Below are 19,945 nucleotides of genomic sequence, written 5' to 3'. Positions count from 1 at the left end.
CAAACAAGAGGGAGTTTTGGCTCAGTTGTGTGCCTGGCCAGCCTTTTTTTCTTTCTTTCTTTTTTCTGTGTGTGTGTAGATGTCTTTGTCTTGCTGGAGAAAGAAATTCTCAAGCAGCAAAAATTGTCTGTTCGTATTTTGCAACTGAAACACATGGTACAGCATGATGCCATGTTAAAGATGGAGCTGATCAGTGAGATTAGCTTCCGTTACTCACTGGCAATGGTATGGCTTTCATTATTTTCACAACAAATACAAAACTCAGCAGCCTTTGGGATACGGCACATAATTTAGGTCCATTTCCTATTGAAGCACCCCAAGATATCTAAGTAAGTTGGAAGATGAGTTTGAACTATAACACAGTTTTATTCTTTGTTTCTGGACAAAGGGCTGAAGTGATGAAACATTTGCATCTGTTTTAAACTTGGCTTATTTTTATTGCTTTTTTTTTTTTTAATCCCACTACATTATTTTTCTGACGGTTACACCCTGAAAAAACAGGTTGTCAGTGCAAGCAGGGTTTTCTCAGAAGGTACCCACAAGAAGCAATTAGATGTGTGAGCAAAGGCAGTCAGCACATGGGATCCTCCCCAGCAAAACAGGCTCAGCGCTGAAGGCTTGTCTGCATGGCATGTTTCTTCTTTCATCAAACACCAGCAAAATGCCAGGAACATTCCTGGACAGGAGAAATCTTGAATTCTGCAATTCAGCCTTAAAGAAACACTCCTCTGGGGATCTGCCCGACTGCCTGACGGAAAAGAGTGACTCCTGTAAGCAGATCTGCCTTCGAAGACTGACCTATTTCAGCCCAGCTCTGCAGAGCGCACAAGCTCTATTTATGATGCTGCAGGAAGGGAAAGGCAGGATGCAAGCAATGCACCTTGTTCTGCTGGGAAAGAGCCGGCAGCCCCAGCTCCAGCAGTGGAGCCCCGCATCAGGAGATGGTGGGACCTGGCTCCTGTTTGGGCAATTAAATGAGTAACATCATCACATCTGACTGAACCTCAGGCATGTAGACCTGGCTACTTACTCTTGCTGCAGAAGCATTTATATTGACACAGATTCAGGAAGATGCTGGGCAGCAGAATCAGGGAAACAATTGTTTTATAAGCAGACTGATGCCTTCGTACAGCACAATAGTGTGATCTGCAAAGGATCTACAATGCATAACAGGATTGTAATCCACAGCAAAGTCACATCTTGGGAATTTTATTCGTCCTCATTTCTATTAAAGTGTCTTTTTACAGGGAGAAATAACTTCTTTTTGTTATGCTGTATTGCTCTTGAAGCTTAACCTTCCTCTTGCTGGGCTCTATAAATCATGGATTTTCTTATAAACAGACTACAGATCCGCTCACATCTTTGTATTATTTGGCTTCTTCATTTCAGAAACAGTATGGGCCAAATTCTTCCTTGGCATAGCTCTATTCCCAGCATTCTTATTTTGAGGATGCTGGGCCAGATTCCTGATCTCTCTGCTTTGTCAATGGGCACTCAGATCCCTGCTGCTGCGACCACTGCTGCCATATATCAGTAACACCACTCTGCTGCTGGGCAGAACATAGCCCTCTGCTTAAACAGCACTTTGATCAAGTGAAATAAGGAAAATATTGCTGAATGGAGCCTTCAGCAAATTACTTGTTCTGCTGAAAGATCATCCACTCTTGGCTTAGCTTATTTCAAGCATGACAGTCCAGGAAAAAGAGTGTACCTGTGAGTGAAATAAGACTCAGTGGGAGTCAGTAAGACCCAAAGTATTGCGGTATTAATAAATGTATATTTGTGCTGAAGCATGCTAAACCTCAAAGGCTGGATATAAATATCAATGTCTATTGAATTTCAGGAAGAGATGGCTGGTGGAAAGCATGCCCGATGCCGTTCTGCAATGTGCAACCCTGTTTACACAGGGACTATTCATAGGCACGTTCTGCTGCTGGGCAGGGAATTTGCTTCTTCACAGCCAGCTCATGCAAAGCAAATTTTCCCATATAGTTCTCAGGCAGGAGATTTAGTTTCCCTTTAAGTAAAGCAGCAGCGCTGTGCTGCAAGTGATGGGCCAGCTGAAGGTGCAGACAAGGAGCTGCCCAAAACCTACCAAAGGACAAAAGAAGCTTCATAAAGGCAGAGGTTGAAATGGCACTGATGTCTCCTTCATCAAACACAGGCTGCACTTCTTTCATCAGAAAATGTGCCACAGTTGGAATCTGGCAAAATGAATTCTAAGCACGTCCCTTCTGCCAGTTTTCCTTCTGCCCACTGGGACAATGGAGAGATGACACTGTTCAGAAATAAACCCACAGCATGGATTTGTGATTCTGTCAGATTGGGTTCTCCTTTCTCACTCCTGGAATTGCTCTGGAGGTCTTCAGGCTTTATGAAGCTGTAATGGACAAGGAGAGGGCAGGGGAATTAAAGCCCACCTGCCTCTTGCTATCCCCTTTCAGGGCTTTTTGCTTCCAGGAGCAAGTGAGATCCATTCATGAAAGGTGTTGAATGGCAAAAATAAAAGTCCAGAAAGAGCAGTTATCTTAGGAGTTATGAAGAACAGTGCCTACTACTTGATAAGCTGCAGAGAAAGTAAAGCCAGAAAATGCCTAAATTGAGAACAAAGCTGATGTGACAACTGAGTGCCGGAGAATGGCACCAATGGGAAGAGCTCAGCACAGCATACCTGGAGTTATCTGAGTGACTGAGGGAGATAAATTATGTTCTGCTCACCCAGAAAGGCAGTGTGATAGTTCTGGGGTGATCTCATTTTCTTCTGCTATCAATGCTTTCCTGCCGTTCGTGCTGGCTTGATTAGTCAAGGCAGGATCTCTTAGGAGAGGTAAAAGGCCTGGTGGGATGTTGTCCATCTAATTAGCTGCCACTCTCATTAGCTCAGGGAAAAAGCTGCGTGCCCCCCACCTCCCCCTCCTACCCCAGCACCTGGGTTACATCCATCCATGAAAGCTATCAAACGAGGAGAATGATTCTTGCTGTGGGTAACCGAGGCATGGGCATGGCCTGTGCTGAAACCTGGTGCCTGTGTTTGCTTGGACAGATGCAAAGGACAGCTGGAACTTGTCACTGATCACTGCAGAACTGCCAGGGGCACTGCACCTGGAGACAGGCATCGGGGTGCAAAGCTCATGCTCGGACCTGAGCACAGCCACAGTGCAGCAAGAGGCTGGATGTAGTGCAGCTGCACTGTGACAAAACAGATTCATTGAATGGCTTTTGTCCAAACGTGCTTGTACCATGCAGGTATTATGCACATGTGGCAGGCTTGCAACTTTCCCACTCAAATTGTTGCAGAAGTGCTAACACTTGGCTCAGCACTTTTCAGGAGGATGACAGGAGCATGTGCTGTGGGTTCCTTGCACTGCTGAAGGCTCAGGCAAATAAGCAGTATGCTAAGAGCTATTCACAGCTGCTGGCTGAAGCTAGCTCGATGTTCATGGTGAGCTGAGAAGCAGAGTATCCTGAGAAGCAGTGAGATATGCGTGAGCTATTGCATAACTATACATACAGAAAAAAAAATCTATGGATAGTTGTCATTCTTTGCACTTTTATTAATGTCTCTTGCCAGTGAAGATCCTGAAGACTTGCAACCTAGAGTGGCTAGAGGCTCTTCCCTTAGAGTATTAAGGAAAAAAAGAGAAAACCAGGAGACCCTGCAGAGGTGAGATCAGATGACACCACAGCCAAAACTGCTTCACAGTGAGAGGGATCACAGCAACGTACCTGAATGAGAGGCTCCAGCTGGAGTACTGCATCCAGGTCCAGGGCCCCCAGCATCAGAAAGACATGGAGTTTTTGGAGACAGTCCAGAGGAGGGCCATGAAGATTATCAGTAGGCTGGAGGAACTGGCCTTGTTAAGCCTGGAAAAGAGAAGGCTTTGGGGAGACCTTATTACAGCCTTCCAATATTTAAAGGGAGATTATAAACAGGAAGGAAACCAACTTTTTACACCTGTAAATAGTGATAGGGAAGATATAGGTTGGATATGAGGAGGAAGTTCTTTACCAAGAGGGTGGTGAGGTGCTGGAACAGGCTGCCCAGAGAGGTTGTGGATGCCCCATCCCTGGAGGTGTTCAAGGCCGGGTTGGATGGGGCCCTGGGCAGCCTGGTCTAGTATTAGATATGGAGGTTGGTGGCCCTGCATGCGGCAGGGGGGTTGAAGCTTCATGTTCCTTGAGGTCCCTTCCAACCCAAGCCATTCTATGGTTCCATGATTCTATCATTTATTTGGATGTCAGGGGGAGGTTTATCATCGAGAGAGCGGTGAGGTGCTGGAACAGACTGCCCAGAGGTGGTGGATGCCCCATCATCCCTGGAGGTGTTCATGGCCAGGCTGGATGGGGCCCTGGGCAATCTCATCTGGTACTTGATCTAGAGGTTGGCAACCTTGCCTATGGCAGGGAGGTTGGAACTTGGTGATCTTTGGGGTCCCTTCCAACTCAATTCATTCTGTGATTCTATCAAAGAGCCAGGCATTTTGAACCAATGGCTTGGCAGTGTGTTCCGAGCTCTAATCAGCCCATAGCCAGTGGCTGGGCAACAGGAGGCCCGCAGATGGTGGCTGGGGCCAGGCAAGTGCAAGGATTTTGGTTTCTGGCTGGCAGGAGTGGGACTGCAGAGGAAAAACAGCGATATTGAAACGCCACCCGGGCAGGAGGTGCTGGGAAGGTGACACCAGCAGCCAGGGCAGTGAAATGGAGCAGAGTCAGAGAGATGCATCAGCTTTGGGCACCCAGAAACAAAAGGCTGTTTCATGAGGATGATGCCCTGGGAATTCTGCTGCTGGGGGAGGAGGGCAGAAATCAAAGAGAGGGCAAAACCTACGGTGGTTGTGTATCAGCGGACAGGGTGACTCTGAAAGCTGCCAGTCCTCTCAGCCTGGATGAATGGCTTCTATTTACGTGGATCCCTATGCAGAAAAACATTGTGATCATGATCTAAGCGGCCTCGCAGACGTTTTGGCGCCTGGGCTGGCTCCTTCCTCCCACTCCAACAAGCATGGCAAAGCTGGCCAGCCCTGCACTGCGCACCCTGCACCATGCCCCAGCTCAGTGTCTCCCAGCACCATCCCAGTACTCAAAGGGAGGATGAGCAGGCAACATCCCTGCTGCCCTGCCCACGTTTTGCTCTGCTTTCAGCAGAGCCAGCACGGCCTCGGCCACGGCCCTAAGCCCAACATGTGCCGCAGCGTTCAGCCAGCTGAGTCATGAGTTAATCCAGCAGTTCCCATTCAAAGGCTGCTGCCTTTGCCCTAGCTGAAAATGCATTTGTTATTTTGGTTCTCACTCCTCCATGTGAAGGTTCAGGTGGCAACCTGCTGTTCATTGCATGTCATAGGTTGTGCATGGCACGCCAACAAAACGAGATGCTGAGATACTGGCTGCTGGCACAGGGTGGCCACACCGTACAGGCCCCAGCACTAGGTGAGCTGGTGAGCCTGTGAGCTGCTGAGTGAGATGGATCTGGGCACAAAGTGAGCAACCTGACTCGCTGGATTAGGAATATATTCCAGAGGTAGCAATCAGTGAGTGGGATGGATGGCCTTGTTCATTCACCCTACAGAGTGGCTGGACAGAACGTTCCCTGTCATTGTCCATCTTGGTGGGGTCACAGGATAAACCCTCGCATCATACCCAGCTGTGCAGGGAACACAACGGGCCCCGCAGAGGATCGCAGACCTGCCACCGGCTTCTCCCCCTCTCCCGCGCGCACCTCAGCTCCCTCGGGGCTGCACGTGCCGGCTCCGCGCCCTTCGGCCCTTCGCCCCTTCGCCCCTTCGCCCCTCACCCCATTCATTCTCCACCCACCACATTCGCGCGCCCGCCCTGCGTCACCGCTTTTCCACCCAGCAACACGGTGACGTCACAGCCGGGGGCCAATGGAGAGGCGCGGGGCGGGGCCGGGCGCGGGCGCGCGGCGCTGGCGCAGTCCCGGCAGGGCGCTGCGGTTTTCGCGCTGCTGCGCGTGGGCAGCGCGGGTTTGGCTGACCGTGCTGCGCTGCGGAGCGCTTTGCTTCGCCGTTTCGTGTGCATCATTCGTGCTCTGATTGTGCACAGCCGAAGTAGCTCCGCTTTGCGTATTTGTTATTTCCATTACAAAGCGTGAACTTCAGTGACTGCCTTTTCAAGCCTCCTTTTTTCTTTTTTTTTTTTTCCTTGCAAGTGCAGCTTGGTCAGATCTTGGTGTAGGACATAAATTCATCTTCCCAGCTCATGAGTCAGAGAGTCATAGAATCAGAGAGTGGCTTGGGTTGGAAGGGACTCAAAGATCATGAATCTCCAACCCCCCAGTTGCATACAGGGCCACCAACCTCCACGTTTAATACCAGACCAGGCTGCCCAGGGCCGCATCCAACCCGGCCTTGAACACCTCCAGGGACGGGGCATCAACAACCTCTCTGGGCAGCCTATTCCAGCACCTCACCACTGTCTTGGTAAATCTTCCTGATATCCAACCTAAATCTTCCCCCCTTCAACTTAAACCCGTTTCTCCTTGTCCTGCTGTCATCTACTCTTGCAAAGAGTTGATTCCCGTCCTGTTTTAGGCTCCCTCTAGGTACTGGAAGGCTGCAATGATGTCAGCCTGCAGCCTTCTTTTCTCCAGGCTGAACAAGCCCAGCTCCTTCAGCCTGTCTTCATAGGGAAGGTGCTCCAGCCCCCTGATCATCTTTATAGCCCTCCTCTGGACCCTTTCCAACAGCTCCGTCTTTCTCAGGACCCCAGATCTGGACCCAGTACTGCAGATGGGGCCTCACAAGGGCAGAGTAGAGAAGGACAATCACTTCCCTATCCCTACAGGCTACCCTTCTTCTGATGGAGCCCAGGATACCATTTGCTTTCCAAGTTGCCTTTCCCCTTATCTCTTTAACAGTGACATGGGAACTGGAGGTAACCAACTGTGTGTCATTGGCATGGCTCAGAGCTGAGCTTCCTGCAGTGCTGTGCTCTAGAACCATTGGGTTCAATGGTACTGTTGGGTGGTGCTGCAAGCACTGCCCTGCCAGCAGGACTCACAGTGGAGGTGCTCCTTAGCTAAGGGCATTGCACAGGATGTCCTGTTGACACTGCATGACCATAATTTAAAAGTTATTTACAGAATCTGTGACTGTTGGTACTTTTATAACAGCCACTGTAACAGGAAACCATTTTTTATTTATATTTTTGCTGTGGTGTCACAAGGGAAACAGGTCCTTGATCTCATTTGAAATGTCTGCAAAAAAATCAGATGTTCTGATGCTGCTTTTATCAAACATGAGTAACAGGCAGTGCTTTGCTGTGGTCTCCTCTGGTAAGCGCTGAGCCCCTTCTGCTGCAACTCCAGAGGTGTGGAGGGTGGTGAGGGACACAGATGGGCTCACAAAGTATTCAGAAGGAACTGCAGTACAAATACGTATTGCCCACATGTTCACCAGAGAAGAATGAGATAGGAAAAGAAAGAAAAGCAACTTCAAAGCTGAATTGTAAAAGCTTGGGTTTTCTTTCTAAACCAAACTGCCTCTTTCATGCTCACTTTTTGCCCTCTGTTTCAAAACACAACTGGACTGGGACCCCCAATTGGGCATTTCAAGTCAGTCTCCTTTCCGTGTCCTGTTAGTACTCCTTGGGCTCAATTCCTTGCTGATTCTGGCTTCAGTATGCACTAGGAAGCAATTAGGGAATAAATCTTTCCTTCTGTGCAGTTTGGTGTGTGTTTTTGTTGTGCCATGAGTATCTCTTTGGCAGTGTTAGGCACCCTCTGTGAGGCGCAGAGCAGAGGTGTGCTGGGAGCACAGGTAGCCCTGGCTGCCTTTGGAGTGAGCTGGAGGGACTGACCTGTCCAAAGGGTAAATCTGCCCGTGGGAAAGCTGAAGGACCTCTAGGAACTTTCCATAATCATCATGGAATGGAGACTTCCCATGGCTCCAGCCGTGCTCTGATGCCCAGCATAGAAGAAATTGCAGGGACTCCCCAGTGCTCTGGGCAGATCAGTCCCTAGTGCTCAATAAACAGATACTTAAAATCACAGAATCATAGAATCATAAAGGTTGGAGAAGCCTGCTAAAATCATTTAGTCCAAGTGTCTACTCTTCACCACTGTGCCCACTAAACCATGTCCCTGCATGCCACATTCTTGAAAACGTAGGACAGTGACTTCAGCACTGGGCAGTGCGGGCAATGCGGGAAACCCTCTGCCCTCCAGCCCTCATGAATCCCATCTCCAGTTCACCCTATGGCCTCCATGCAGCTGGTGCTCTGACTATTGCAACTGCAGAGACTGATGGGCTGGGGTCAGTGTAAAGTCCAGAATTTGCTTCAAATATATATCAGTAGACCACAAAAAAGAAGGAAAAAAACACCAGATTGAATATAAAAGAAGCAAGAGCAATATAGAAAAATAAGGGTGATATTTTAGTTTGAAACGTCATTAGAAACAGTACTTTGGCCTGAAGGTGACCAGATTGTGCTCTTGCAGCACATAAGATCCTGTTGAACTATTCACATCCTATTAATGCCATAGGGCCACAAACGCAAATGGAGACATATGCTTTTACATGCTTTTCATACCTTGAGATTTCTCTGCCTGTCTCCTTGCTGTGTTTCCAGGATGCCATGCTGTAACCTGGGGTGCCCCTGTTGCTGTCTTCCTTTGCTGCCAGGGTGGACACGTGGCTGCACTGATGTTGACCTGACCCAACAGGAGACAGAGCCCTAGGCAGAAGAGCATCACTTGCCATGTCTATCTCAGCTAATTTGAGTGAAATTCATGTATATTGTTGAACCTAATCCCTTAGTTTTGCTCCAACCTGCAAAAATTCCTATGAAGCTTGAGGTGCAGCTGAAACCTGACTTTCAGAAGTGACAAGTGCCAGCAAGTTCTGCTGCTGCTTGCTGAATTTGGGAGTGCTGGATGTTTAGGAAGTGATGCTATGTGCAGGCAGAGAAGTAGGAACCGTGTCACCAGGCTTTGGTGCCTGGTGTAGCCGATTGCATCTGGTTGTAGCTAGGTGCTACAATCCAGCTGCCCGTTTCTCCGGCCCTCTCCAAAGCCAGGAGCCCTCGGCAGACAGTTTATCCCATCTGTGTCAGACATTGAGTGGAGCAAGGCACCATTTCTCTGTGTCAGCATGAGAGGGCTCATGGCACATCTTGCAGTGCTCCTCCCTGTCACCACTCGTGGAAGGATGTAATGGGGCTCTCGGGAAGGTGCTTGGCTTTCAGCAAGGCCCCAAAAGAGAAGGGAGAGCAACGCTGTGAGGCTGGGATTTTGGCAAGCCAGATTGCAGACCTGGGAAACTGAGCTGACTTTGTGCTGATGTGGAAACAAAATCTGCTCTGTTTTTCTTATCTGCGGCACTGCGAGTGATTGCACAGGCTGTTCTCTGCCTGCCCTCGTGGAGCAGATGCAAAGTCTCCATTTTCTGCTCACCTTACAGGAGGGCTAAAGATAAACATCTGCAGTTTCCTGGGCTGAAAGTGCTAAGAGCGAATGCCACCCCTGCCCAGCTTTTCAGATGGTTGACTAAGCACTTTAAAGGTCCAAGTTATATTTGGAAATGAAAAGATCTTTGTCCCAAACAGAAAATGGCTTATGCGCTGTTGAGACTCACAGTCACTAAAAGCAAGCACATCTGCTGATGCAACCTAATTGCTGTTTTGATTGTCCAGCCATGACGGGGCACAAAAATATTGTCTGCCTACAAAAAAAGAATGAAACCTCACTTGGCCATTTTCTGCCCAAATACCTTGGCATCCAGCCTTGCAGGGCTGGAGTTGGGCAAGCTGAATTCAAAAATTCCCCAGTGGAACCAGCCCTTAACAATACAAAGCTGTGCCTGTTTGCCTGGGTGGACTATTTTCATGACTCTGAATAAAAGCCATGTCTGGAGCACTGCACGTTTCTGTGGGGGCTATGCAGCGAGGCGGGCACACTGCCCTGTGCCTGGGAGTTTTCCAGTGGAGAGAGGCATAATCAAGGACATAAGCTACTAGAAAACATCCAAAGGAGGGCTACAAAGATGGTGAAGGATCTGTAGGACAAGGCATATGAGGGGCGGCTGAGGTCTGTGGTGTGCTCAGCCCAGAGCAGAGCAGGCTGAGGGGAGGCGTGATGGCGGCTGCAGCTCCTCACAGGGAGCGGAGGGCAGCGCTGAGCTCTGCTCTGTGTGACAGCGACAGGGCTCTGAAGCAATATGATGGTGTTGAAGCTGATCTCAAATTAGCAGAGACTTTGTCTGCTTACTGAGGAGATTTTGAATCCATCTCATGAAGGTCCAGCATTGCTAACTATGGGAAAAGGGAGAATGATCTTTTTGAGCAGAGATATTGATCAGAAGGACTTGTCTTTCCCTTGACTCAGACCAAAACCAGATGTTGTACCTCTTATTCATCAGTATGAGTTTTTACCAACTTCTATCAGTATGACAACACCTAATGTCCTGGCGTCTTCCTCTCTCTGTTTCTGGGTCCAGAGGAGGGCCACAAAGATGCTCAGAGAGCTGGAGTAACTCTCCTACAAAGGCAGGCTGAGGGAACTGGGCTTGTTCAGTCTGGAGAAGAGAAAGCTGCAGGGAGACCTTATTGCAGCCTTCTACTGCTTGAAGGGAGCTTATAAATAGGAGAGGAAGTGACTTTTTGTGGTCTGATAGTGATAGGGTAAGAGGGAAGGGCTTTAAACTAGGGGGAGAGATGTAGGTTAGATGTTAGAGGAAAATCACTACTCAAAGGGTGGCGAGGCCCTGGCACAGCTGCCCAGAGAAGCTGTGTATGCCACATCCCTGGAGGCATTTGAGGCCAGGTGGGATGGGGCCCTGGGCAGCCTGAGCTGGTGGGGGCCAACCAGTCCGTGGCAGGGGGTTGGGGCTGGGTGATCTTTAAGGTCCCTCCACCCGAAGCTATTCTATGACTACAATTCTCTCCCTACCCCATACCACCTGGCTGTTCCACAGCCCTGGGTCCCATGGAGGAGGAGTAAGGATCCCACCATAACCAGCACAGCCCAGCAGGATGCTACTCCAGGGCTAGCTTTCTGGGCTAAATTCTGCCTTCTTTCTTCCAGCTGTCCACAGTTTGCCTATCTATGGGAATTAAAAACAGAAAGCGGGGATGGGAGTAAGCCTTGGAGGGAAAAAGATTGATCTTTCCCTCCATTAAAAGGCTTATTGATTGAGCTGTTTTTTTTAATTGCAGCCTTTCTGCACCTTTCAGCTATCTCCTTGTACCACTGCTTTTGCATTACTCTTCCCTCATGATGGAGCCTTTCCAGTCTTTCTTTACAGAGAGAACAAAGTGCATTCAGACAGCTTTCTGCCCAACTCTGTACTGGTGGAGGGCTCTGGGATGCTCTCTGGCCATGCTCAGAACTGCAGCTTACTAAATTGTACATACCCTTCCCTTGACACAAAAACTCCTGACTGGCTTGAAAACACCAGACTTTTGCTGTTGTTGAGGTTTCTTAAGTTCTCCCTGAAGACCAGCAGGTTTCACATAGTCACTGGGGACGTGTGCCAGAGCCAGCTCTTGTGTGGCTCGACTGCAGTATCCCACTGAAAGCATTGAGGCATTGCAGCCACCTGATGGCCAGATGAGAAGAACATAGGAAATACGGACTGTTCCTTCTCGCAACCTGTTAGACAGACTCAGGCACTGTAAAACCAGAGTCTAAAATCAATTCTGAATTGCATATTTTTCCTGAACTATGGGAATGTGTAAGCCTGTACTCAAAATTGCTGATGAAGCTTCCACGATGCTTCCAGGCTGCTATAATCACCCTTGTCTCATCTGGCTTCTTCTCATCAGAGCCTTTGACCGTTGTTGGCCCAGTAAAAGAGAACTGCGCCTTGTTGAGTAGACTTTCCTTGCAGCCCCAGAATTAACACTTTGTGGTACCACACCACTGAGAGTCTCTTGTGAGGATCTGTGGGGAAGGGACCATTTGTGGACATCTCCCAGGGATAAAGAGCAGATCTGCTGCAAAGATAGTCATAGGATATCCTGTATTGGAAAGGACCTCTGAGAACTGAGTCCAGCTGCTAATGCCACACAGGCCAATGTAAGAGTTCAACTATAAATCTAAGAATATTGTCAAAATGCTTCTTGAACTTTAGGAGCTTGAGGCCATGACCAGTGGCCTGGGCAGCCTGTTCCATACCCACCGCCCTCTGGTGCAGAGCCTTTCCCCAGCCCCACTTGCCCCTCGCCTGACTCAGCTCCATGCTGAAAGCTCTGGGAAGTTGTTGTACCAGTGAGCCTTGTGCCTGGGATTCAGCAGGGCAAACTGCCAGAGTAGTGCACATGAGCCGACAAGAAACAAGAAGGGTTTGGAGACCCACCTGGCAAATAGGCTGTCTTGGAAACTTGCCTGGTTTCTGTCAGAATATTGTCAAAATCATCCCATTCCCGGTGTTTTCTTTGTGTCGAATCAGCATTTTCGGGGAAAAGAAAAAAAAAAAGAAAAAAGCTCATTTGGAAAGTTTGCAGAAATCAGCACAACAGCAGCGTGCCCCTGGCTTTTGCAAGTCTCTGGAAGAAGGTCTCCAGGTGAACTCTGCATGTTAGACAGGGCTATAGTGAGGCTGAGTGATGTGAAGCAGAGTGAAGGCATTTTGTTCCACAATCTTATCCCAAAATAAAATGCTGTAGATTAGAATGACCAGGATTACAACTTTGTGAGAAACAAACAAACAAACAAACAGCAATACCTTACTGACTCCTTCAGAGCAATCACTCTACCTTCCTCAAAAGCAGTGCTGGCCATCTCCAATTCCCAGACCTGGTACTTCAACAGCCATCAACTACCACACAGGACAAAGATGCAAAATAAAGGCTGTTTGATGAGGTTCTTCTAAAATCTACCATATTTCATAAGCCCCTTGCATCCACATCCTCTAGACAAAGTGAGGATGGTGTTACCTTATGAATTTGTTCTGCTACCAGATGAGTCTTATCCATAAAAAAAACCAGTTTCTTTCTCCTTTTAAGCTGCTGGCTTTTCTGTGAGATCAAAAACATCCAGACTTACCAGGCTTACTTAAAATCACAAGAAAGCTCTGCACAGTATTATGAATAGGGAAAAGGACACAGCCTTAGCTGTGAATAGCGTGAATGGAAATCAGATAGTTTGTAGAGGGATGTGCATCAGTTCCTAAATAGTTGATAGATGCATGATGTAAGATCTAGTTTCCTGTACTACACCCCTGACCCCCCAGAAAAGAGATCTGAACACTCAGCTGCTGGTAATAGCCAAGATGTAGCTGCTTTGATGGCCAGAAAGTTTTCAGCTGCCTCCTCAAGTTGCATCTCCAGGCAGGCTGCAAGTGCCAGGAATGTACTTGTCCAGCATCATTGCACTGGAGAATTCAATTGTGTTGTAAATCTGTGATCTGATAGAATCACAGAATCATAGATTCAGCAAGATTGGAAAAGACCTCCAAGATCATCCCGTCCAACCATCCGCCTATCACCAAACCACGTCCAACATCTCAATGTTTGTTGAACATATACAATATCTAAATATTTATTGAACACCTCCAGGGGATGTGACTCCACCACCTCCCTGGGCAGCATTTTCCAGTGCCTGATCACACTTTCAGGGGAGAAATTTTTCCTCACATCCAACTTGATGATTCACCTGGGCAAATAGCACACTAAACCCAGTGGCACTGGCTCTTTAAGAAGACATTTTCTCTCATCCTCAGCAAGAATATTCTGTCTGTGATCACTACAGCCTCCTGTTCTCCCTAATGGCCTTTAAGTCATGGTGTGTTGTTGTATTCAATATTATTCTCATGCATAGGTAGCCAACTAAATTAATTTCTTGGATTGCGAATGGCCAATTTCCCTGCCAACAGAACTTTCCATGCATTTAACCAGGGTACTTGGGTGGCATTTATCTCATCCACCTTCAATATGTACACAGTAATGATTTGTACCTGAGGTGATCACTCTGGGCTCTTTACAAAGCTGCTGAGAGAAACGGTCCTTTCAGAATGCAGTGCACCTTATTTAGACCTCTTATTTATGACATGTATTGAAAAACTCCAAGTGATACAGTCTTTCTTTCTCTTGTGTCCTAACAATTTGAAGTCCTGAGAAGATGAGCTGAAAAGGGCCAAAATTACACTCTTGTCCAGGATCTGTTACGATCTCTCCAGTGTGCTATTATGTAATTTCAAGATGTCACAGGGACTGAGAACACCACGCTCCAATCCTGGTGTTCGTATTTTTGCCCCAGTGATGGCAGCCACTGACAAGATGTGGCTATCAAGCAGAGAAGTGAGTAACAAGAATGTAGTGCCATACCAAAAAAGCGTTTGTATATCTCATCCAGCTCCTGCTCTTTGTCTCTCACTGAAGTGTTTTTCAGATATGATTGTACAAGCCTCTTATGTCTTTCTTGAACCTGTTTGTCACTATGGCCAAGTGAAGAGAAACATGAACACAGTCACTTCCCAAGCCAGTCACTGGCTGACACCTAAGTCCCATTTTCAGTCTCAGCAGTGGGGAGAAACTCAAAACTCTTTATTCTCACATTGTCAGGAGTTTCACCCATTCACAATGGGAGCCCTTCATCTCTCTGCTTCCCATCATAAGACCACCGCTAAAGAAAGAGCAGACTCCTTGTGTAACTGGAAGTCTCCCTGGGGTCTAGCGGTATGGGTTGCTCACATTGTTGATGTTCCCATTCTCCCCCAGAAGCCAGACTAGATGGATCACAGCAGGATGTTCAACCCTTAATGAAGTCTTATTCTTCCTGTTATTTTTTTATACAGCAGGACTGTCACAATCTATCCCACTACTAAATCTCTTAATATAAGCAACATGTGATGAATGGGAGAAAGGAAGTTTCACAGCCAGGGAGATATGAAGGGAAGGCCTGTGAGTGCCCACTGATAGAGAAACACCCTCAGTGGTAGGGGGGGAGCAGACAACAGCAGGAGCAGATCCTGAGTTGGTTGCTCAGTCTCCATCATCTGGGAACAGTGTGCCTTGCAGGCCGCTTCCCTGTACTGGTAATCTTCTCCGTTAGCAATAGGGAGGGTCTGCTGTGCAAGATGAAATAAATTTTAAAATCCAACCTGGTGTGGATGCAGATGATCAGCAGGGCATTTTTTTCATTACATCTGCCACCTATTTGATTTCCTGCAGAAGTCTTACAGAACATCTGAGCTGAGTCATTCCCATCGTGCGTGGCCAAAGTAACATTTTGTAGGGATGCGTTTGGGGAGGGGAGTGGGAGTAGGGGGATAATCATACTTCATAATTTCTCATCTTCCAAAATAATCTGTTTTCTAAATGCATTGCTAAATCCTTGCGCTAGCAATCTACCATCTGCTCCTTCTTTCAACACACCCACTATGTCGTCTGCTGTCTTGTTTTACTGCCAAAACTCCAAATACTGCGGGTAGAAGAGAGTCTGTGCTTCTTGCTGCTTTTCTTGTGTCACAGGGAGAAAAAGCCTTTGTGATTAGCACCAAATAGAACTGAATGCATTGCTATGCTGCTTGCCCTTATCCTGCAAGCTGTGATGTAATCGCAGCAGCAAACCAGCAGCTAAATTTTATCCCTCTAATTCCAGGCAGGGTCTCTAGTAACACCCTCCAGCATCGACTTGAGCTGGAATGTTTTGGGTAATCTCTGGAATGCCTCAATAGAATAATAAATCCATAAATCAAAGCAGTCATTATGTATTTGAATAATATGTGGATCAAAGTCTCAGATTGAGGGCCCCTTTGTTCCCATGCTCTTTTTATATCTTTCTCAGTGAGCATCTATTCAATGAGGAACAATTACAGTGAATTTAGAGCAAAAACATACAGTGCTAATGGAGCTCTGAAGATCTCATCTTGCAAATTATTTAAGCATATGCTTAATTTTAAGCACGAGTGGTAAGGGTGAAATTACACACAATAGAGAAGCATTTGGTTCAGCAATATACTGAATCAGTATCTAAATTTAAGCTGACCTTTCAAGATTGAGCCTTTTTGTAAATAAGTCATCTTTAGTCTCCCATCCAAATACTTTCCTAGCAGTCTTTCATCCCTGAGGTCTGTGCAAATGCTGCATGAAATCCTGCTCATGCTCCTCTGGAGTGGAGTCTGCCTTCAGTAGGAGCTATTAAAGAAGAACAGGAAAGGGCTGCTATCTAATTAGTGCAATTATCCTGGGAAATATGGCCATTTATTTTTTGTCAAAGGGAAGCTCAGGCGTTATAACTGAGTGAGTTGCAGCATGAAGAGGACCAGTCCATGCTGCAGCATGCATGGGATGGCACTGCTGGATCGCCATTTGCCACCACCAGAGATATCAGCCAAAACTCCTGCCTCCAGCCTGGGGTAATCCCACCAAACTCAGCTTGCTCCTTTTTCATCTGGGAAGACATTTGAAGGGTTAAAAGGTAGGGTTTACATCACTGTGCTTGGAAGCCTCTGAAAAGTGGTACAGAATGTACCTAAAACTTGAATGGCCTAAAACTTGAACGTAGGAAGTTCTGCATAAACATGAGGAAGAACTTCTTTACAGTAGGGGTGACGAAGCACTGGAACAGGTTGCCCAGAGAAGCTGTGGAGTCTTCTTCTCTGAGGATATTCAAGATCCATCTGGATGCCTACCTGTCAGCCAGTCGTAGGGAACCTGCTTTAGCAGGGGGCTGAACTTGATCATCTCTTGAGGTCCTTCCAGCCCCTGTGATCCCGTGATTCTGTGTGAGATGAACACAGGTGATGATTGCATGTCTGAGAAAGAACAGAGGAACACTGATGGATCTGGAAAGTTGTTCACACCACTGTGCATACACCTGTTATGTAGTAACGAGACCAATGGGAGAAGGATTAGAGACGCATTTTGTTTACGCACCAGGAAGTAGGATTGTGCTCTGGCCTTAAACTACCTGTGCCAAACTCCCAACTAAACAAACCGGTCCGGGTTGGCTCCCTTTGATGCCCTTCAACATGAGAATGCACAGCATCTCAAGCCGACTTGCTGACAGGATGGGAAAGATGTGGACCCCCAGATCCAGTGCTGGAAATGCTGCCCTAGGGCCATTCTTGTGTTTCCTCCACGCTCCTGTGGATGGCCAAAGGTGGTACCCAGCAGGAAACCTTCCATGTGTCACTTTCCCTTTAGCACCAGAGAAAACAGGAATTGTGAAACAAGGCAATCAGGCATCAAGGCCGTCAGGAGCACAAAGGAGGATTGCTTAGAAGGTGAAAATAAAAAGCTATTTTAAAAGGTAAATGTTGAAAGAGACTGCTAGGCAGTATAAACAGCAGTGAGAGAGGCTCATGCTGCTGAGCAAATGAACCACGTTTCTGCACCACAGTCTGCTGGATAAAGTGGAAAAGGCTCATTGGAACTGAAATCCTTCCAAAGAGAGAGAGAAGGAGATGGAGCATCTTCTTCACCAAGCTCATGCTTCAGTGCACACGCACTCGTGCTTAGCTTTAAGCACATTCTTAACCCTTACTGACTGTCAAAGCTGCCAAATCCTAGATTCTTTGATTCTATTTAAAATAAAATAAAAGCCAAACCCATTGCTTACACATCAACTCCAAAGTCTCTTACCACACTTCTCATAGGAAGGCCAAACCCAGTATGAGCCCCAGATTGGCCAGCAAAGAAGAAATGCTTTCTAGACTTGTGGTTGATAAACATCCTGCAGACTGCCACGTTTTGTCTTACAGGAGCTTCTGTGTGCAGATGCTCCTGTGCACCTCTCCTGGTGGACATGATTAAACTGATGAAAATAATGGTAAAGACTTATTCAGGTTGGCTACTGCCATTTGAAAAAATGTTGTTTACGTCCAAGTTCTTTTTCCCTTGTACATATTTCTCCCCCTCTCTAAGTGCTCTTCAGTTTGGCCCCAGCTGAGTCACAGATCAAAGCATTTCAGCTTTTGAGTCCAAATTGCAATTTATAATGTCTGTGGTTTTAGCTAATCTGTCTCTGTGTCATCTCATTTTAAATCAACAGAAAGCAGCACAAAATAACTCATTTCAGTGTGCCCTGCTGAACTAAGGATTTTAGCTCAGGCATCCCATTGCCAGTTCTCCCTGCAGGTAAATGGGATTTTCTTGCTTTATCAGAGGGCATTTTGTTCCAGTGGTAAACATCAGTTTTGTGAACAACTGGTGCTCCACAGAGGTGAAAAATTGCATCTCTAAACCCGAACTAAGATTCTGGTTTGTTTCCCTTCTTACAGTTTCAGCTGTATCAAAAGGTAGCTTAATGCTCTAAAGAGTCTTTCATTTTTAATTAAGCAAAGAAAGTCCTAATTTTGAACCCACTTGAGCGGCTCGGGTTTAAAAGTTCATTTCATGCTGTAGCTTTCTTTATTCTTCACAGCAAAGACCGTGGAAAACAGAGGCTGATTCAAATGGAAACTCAGCTCCTTGGCTCCTGAAATCACTGCTGTGTGATCTCTTGTTCTGTGCTTATGCTGCTGCCCTGACAACAAAGGGGATCCACCAAAGTAGCAGGAGGATGGATTAGTCTGAGCTGCATCTCCCATCAACGCTTCAGCACATCTCCATCAGCTCCCTGTGCTCCCTGCTGGACCATCTCCTGTCACTCCACGTGTACAGCCTAGTGAGTCTAGCTTCCTCTAAAATTCCACTCCTCCACCTCACCTTCTTCTCCTTTTTCTTGCAATCTGGTGCAAGCTGAAGGCCATGCATGGGTTAGATGGCACGCTGTATCCGTATCCTGCTCAGAACCCATGAGAGACATGATGTGGCACACGCTTGATGGCTGCGAGCAGCTCCTGTGTTGTCATACCCTGGGAAAGACAGAGACGGAGACAGAGACATGGGCTCTTGGAGTGGAAGCTACCAATTAGCGCTGTTGGAGCAGATCTCCTTGAGGAATGAGTAACACATGAAACTCCTACTAATGCCAGCCTGGCTTCTGTTTGAGATTGCCTAACTGATGAATAATGCAGGAGTCCATCCTTCTCCTTTTTTACTTGACCGCATTACTCTTCAAAACAAAACCTACCAAAACCCAGGCAAACAAATAGCTTTTCAGATCAAGCAAATAAAGTCTGACCTTAAAGTGTGGCTCTGCTGTATAATGTACTCTTTACATTCGTGGACACAGCAGCTCTCAGTAGATCTGCCTTCTGTGAACTTGTCTAAACTTTTGGCCTCCACAACATCTCCTGCCACAGAGTCGCACAACTTGATTATGTGTTGAGTGAAAAAGTACACCCACTGCTTTGTTTTAAACCTGCAATATGTTTGTTCTGAAGGTCAGTCTGGATCTTTAACTGTCACAGATCAAATATAGCAAGAACTAAACAAAATAAATAAATTGAATTTCCAGAGCTATTATTTACAGTCTATCGTATTTTCCTCAAAATATTTCTTCTCACTTCAGTTGATTAAGTTAGTAGTGAGGCTGTGTGACCAAATATTACTTGTTTATTTTTAACCGTCTAGAGACTGAGTCCTGTGCAGGGCGTTGTAAGTGTTGGTGCTGCAGTTCTGTCCTCAGGAACTTTGGGTGCAGAAGACAAGGAGAAACCAAAGCAGGGTTCTCACTGTCCCTGGCAAGAGAAGTGGGTGTTGCAGAGCAACTCTTCTTTGTTCCTTGAGTTTCAGTCAGCTGGTTCCTACATCAGTGGAGACCAGCCACCTTCTCCCAGTCAAGGGCACCAAACACGCTGAGGAAATAGAGCCTGCATGCTGCAACCCCTCCTTCCCCCTGTGTTTTCTCAGTCATCAGTACATCTTTCCATCTTTCTATCTTCCTCTTGCACTGGTTGATGCCCTGGACTCCCTGGCCGTGTTACCTGAAAGGACTTCCCTGCTCTTCCCTGCTCACTCTTCTACTCCTGCTGTGACAGTCATTTCCAGGCCACATCTTCCTTTGGCAACGTCTTCTCAGTGGCACAGATCACACCTTTATGTTTTGTATGGCAAGCTCATAATGTCCTTTCTTGTAAGAGTAAGGGAAGTTTGTGTCATT

General features: G+C 47.0%; 1 long non-coding RNA gene across 2 annotated transcripts; it reads right to left on the bottom strand.

Annotated features, from left to right (window-relative positions):
- Positions 1-429: 429 nt before the first annotated feature.
- Positions 430-5,871, bottom strand: LOC122171445. 2 transcript variants are annotated; one of them, XR_006172003.1, is made up of 4 exons: positions 5,812-5,871; positions 4,829-4,913; positions 3,727-3,864; positions 430-748 (listed from the first exon to the last, which is right to left on the bottom strand). It is a non-coding gene; the product is annotated as an uncharacterized LOC122171445 (long non-coding RNA). The 2 variants fall into 2 exon arrangements; XR_006172004.1 differs by lacking the exon at positions 430-748 and adding an exon at positions 1,808-2,380.
- Positions 5,872-19,945: the final 14,074 nt, after the last annotated feature.

Source organism: Centrocercus urophasianus, unplaced genomic scaffold (genome assembly GCF_019232065.1).
Source record: "Centrocercus urophasianus isolate 14NV4802_14NV808 unplaced genomic scaffold, USGS_Curo_1.0 seq_9, whole genome shotgun sequence".
In the NCBI taxonomy this organism is placed as follows: Eukaryota; Metazoa; Chordata; class Aves; order Galliformes; family Phasianidae; genus Centrocercus; species Centrocercus urophasianus.
The sequence above is the reverse complement of the archived record's forward strand: the minus strand, read 5'-3'. Positions and strand labels throughout refer to the sequence as shown.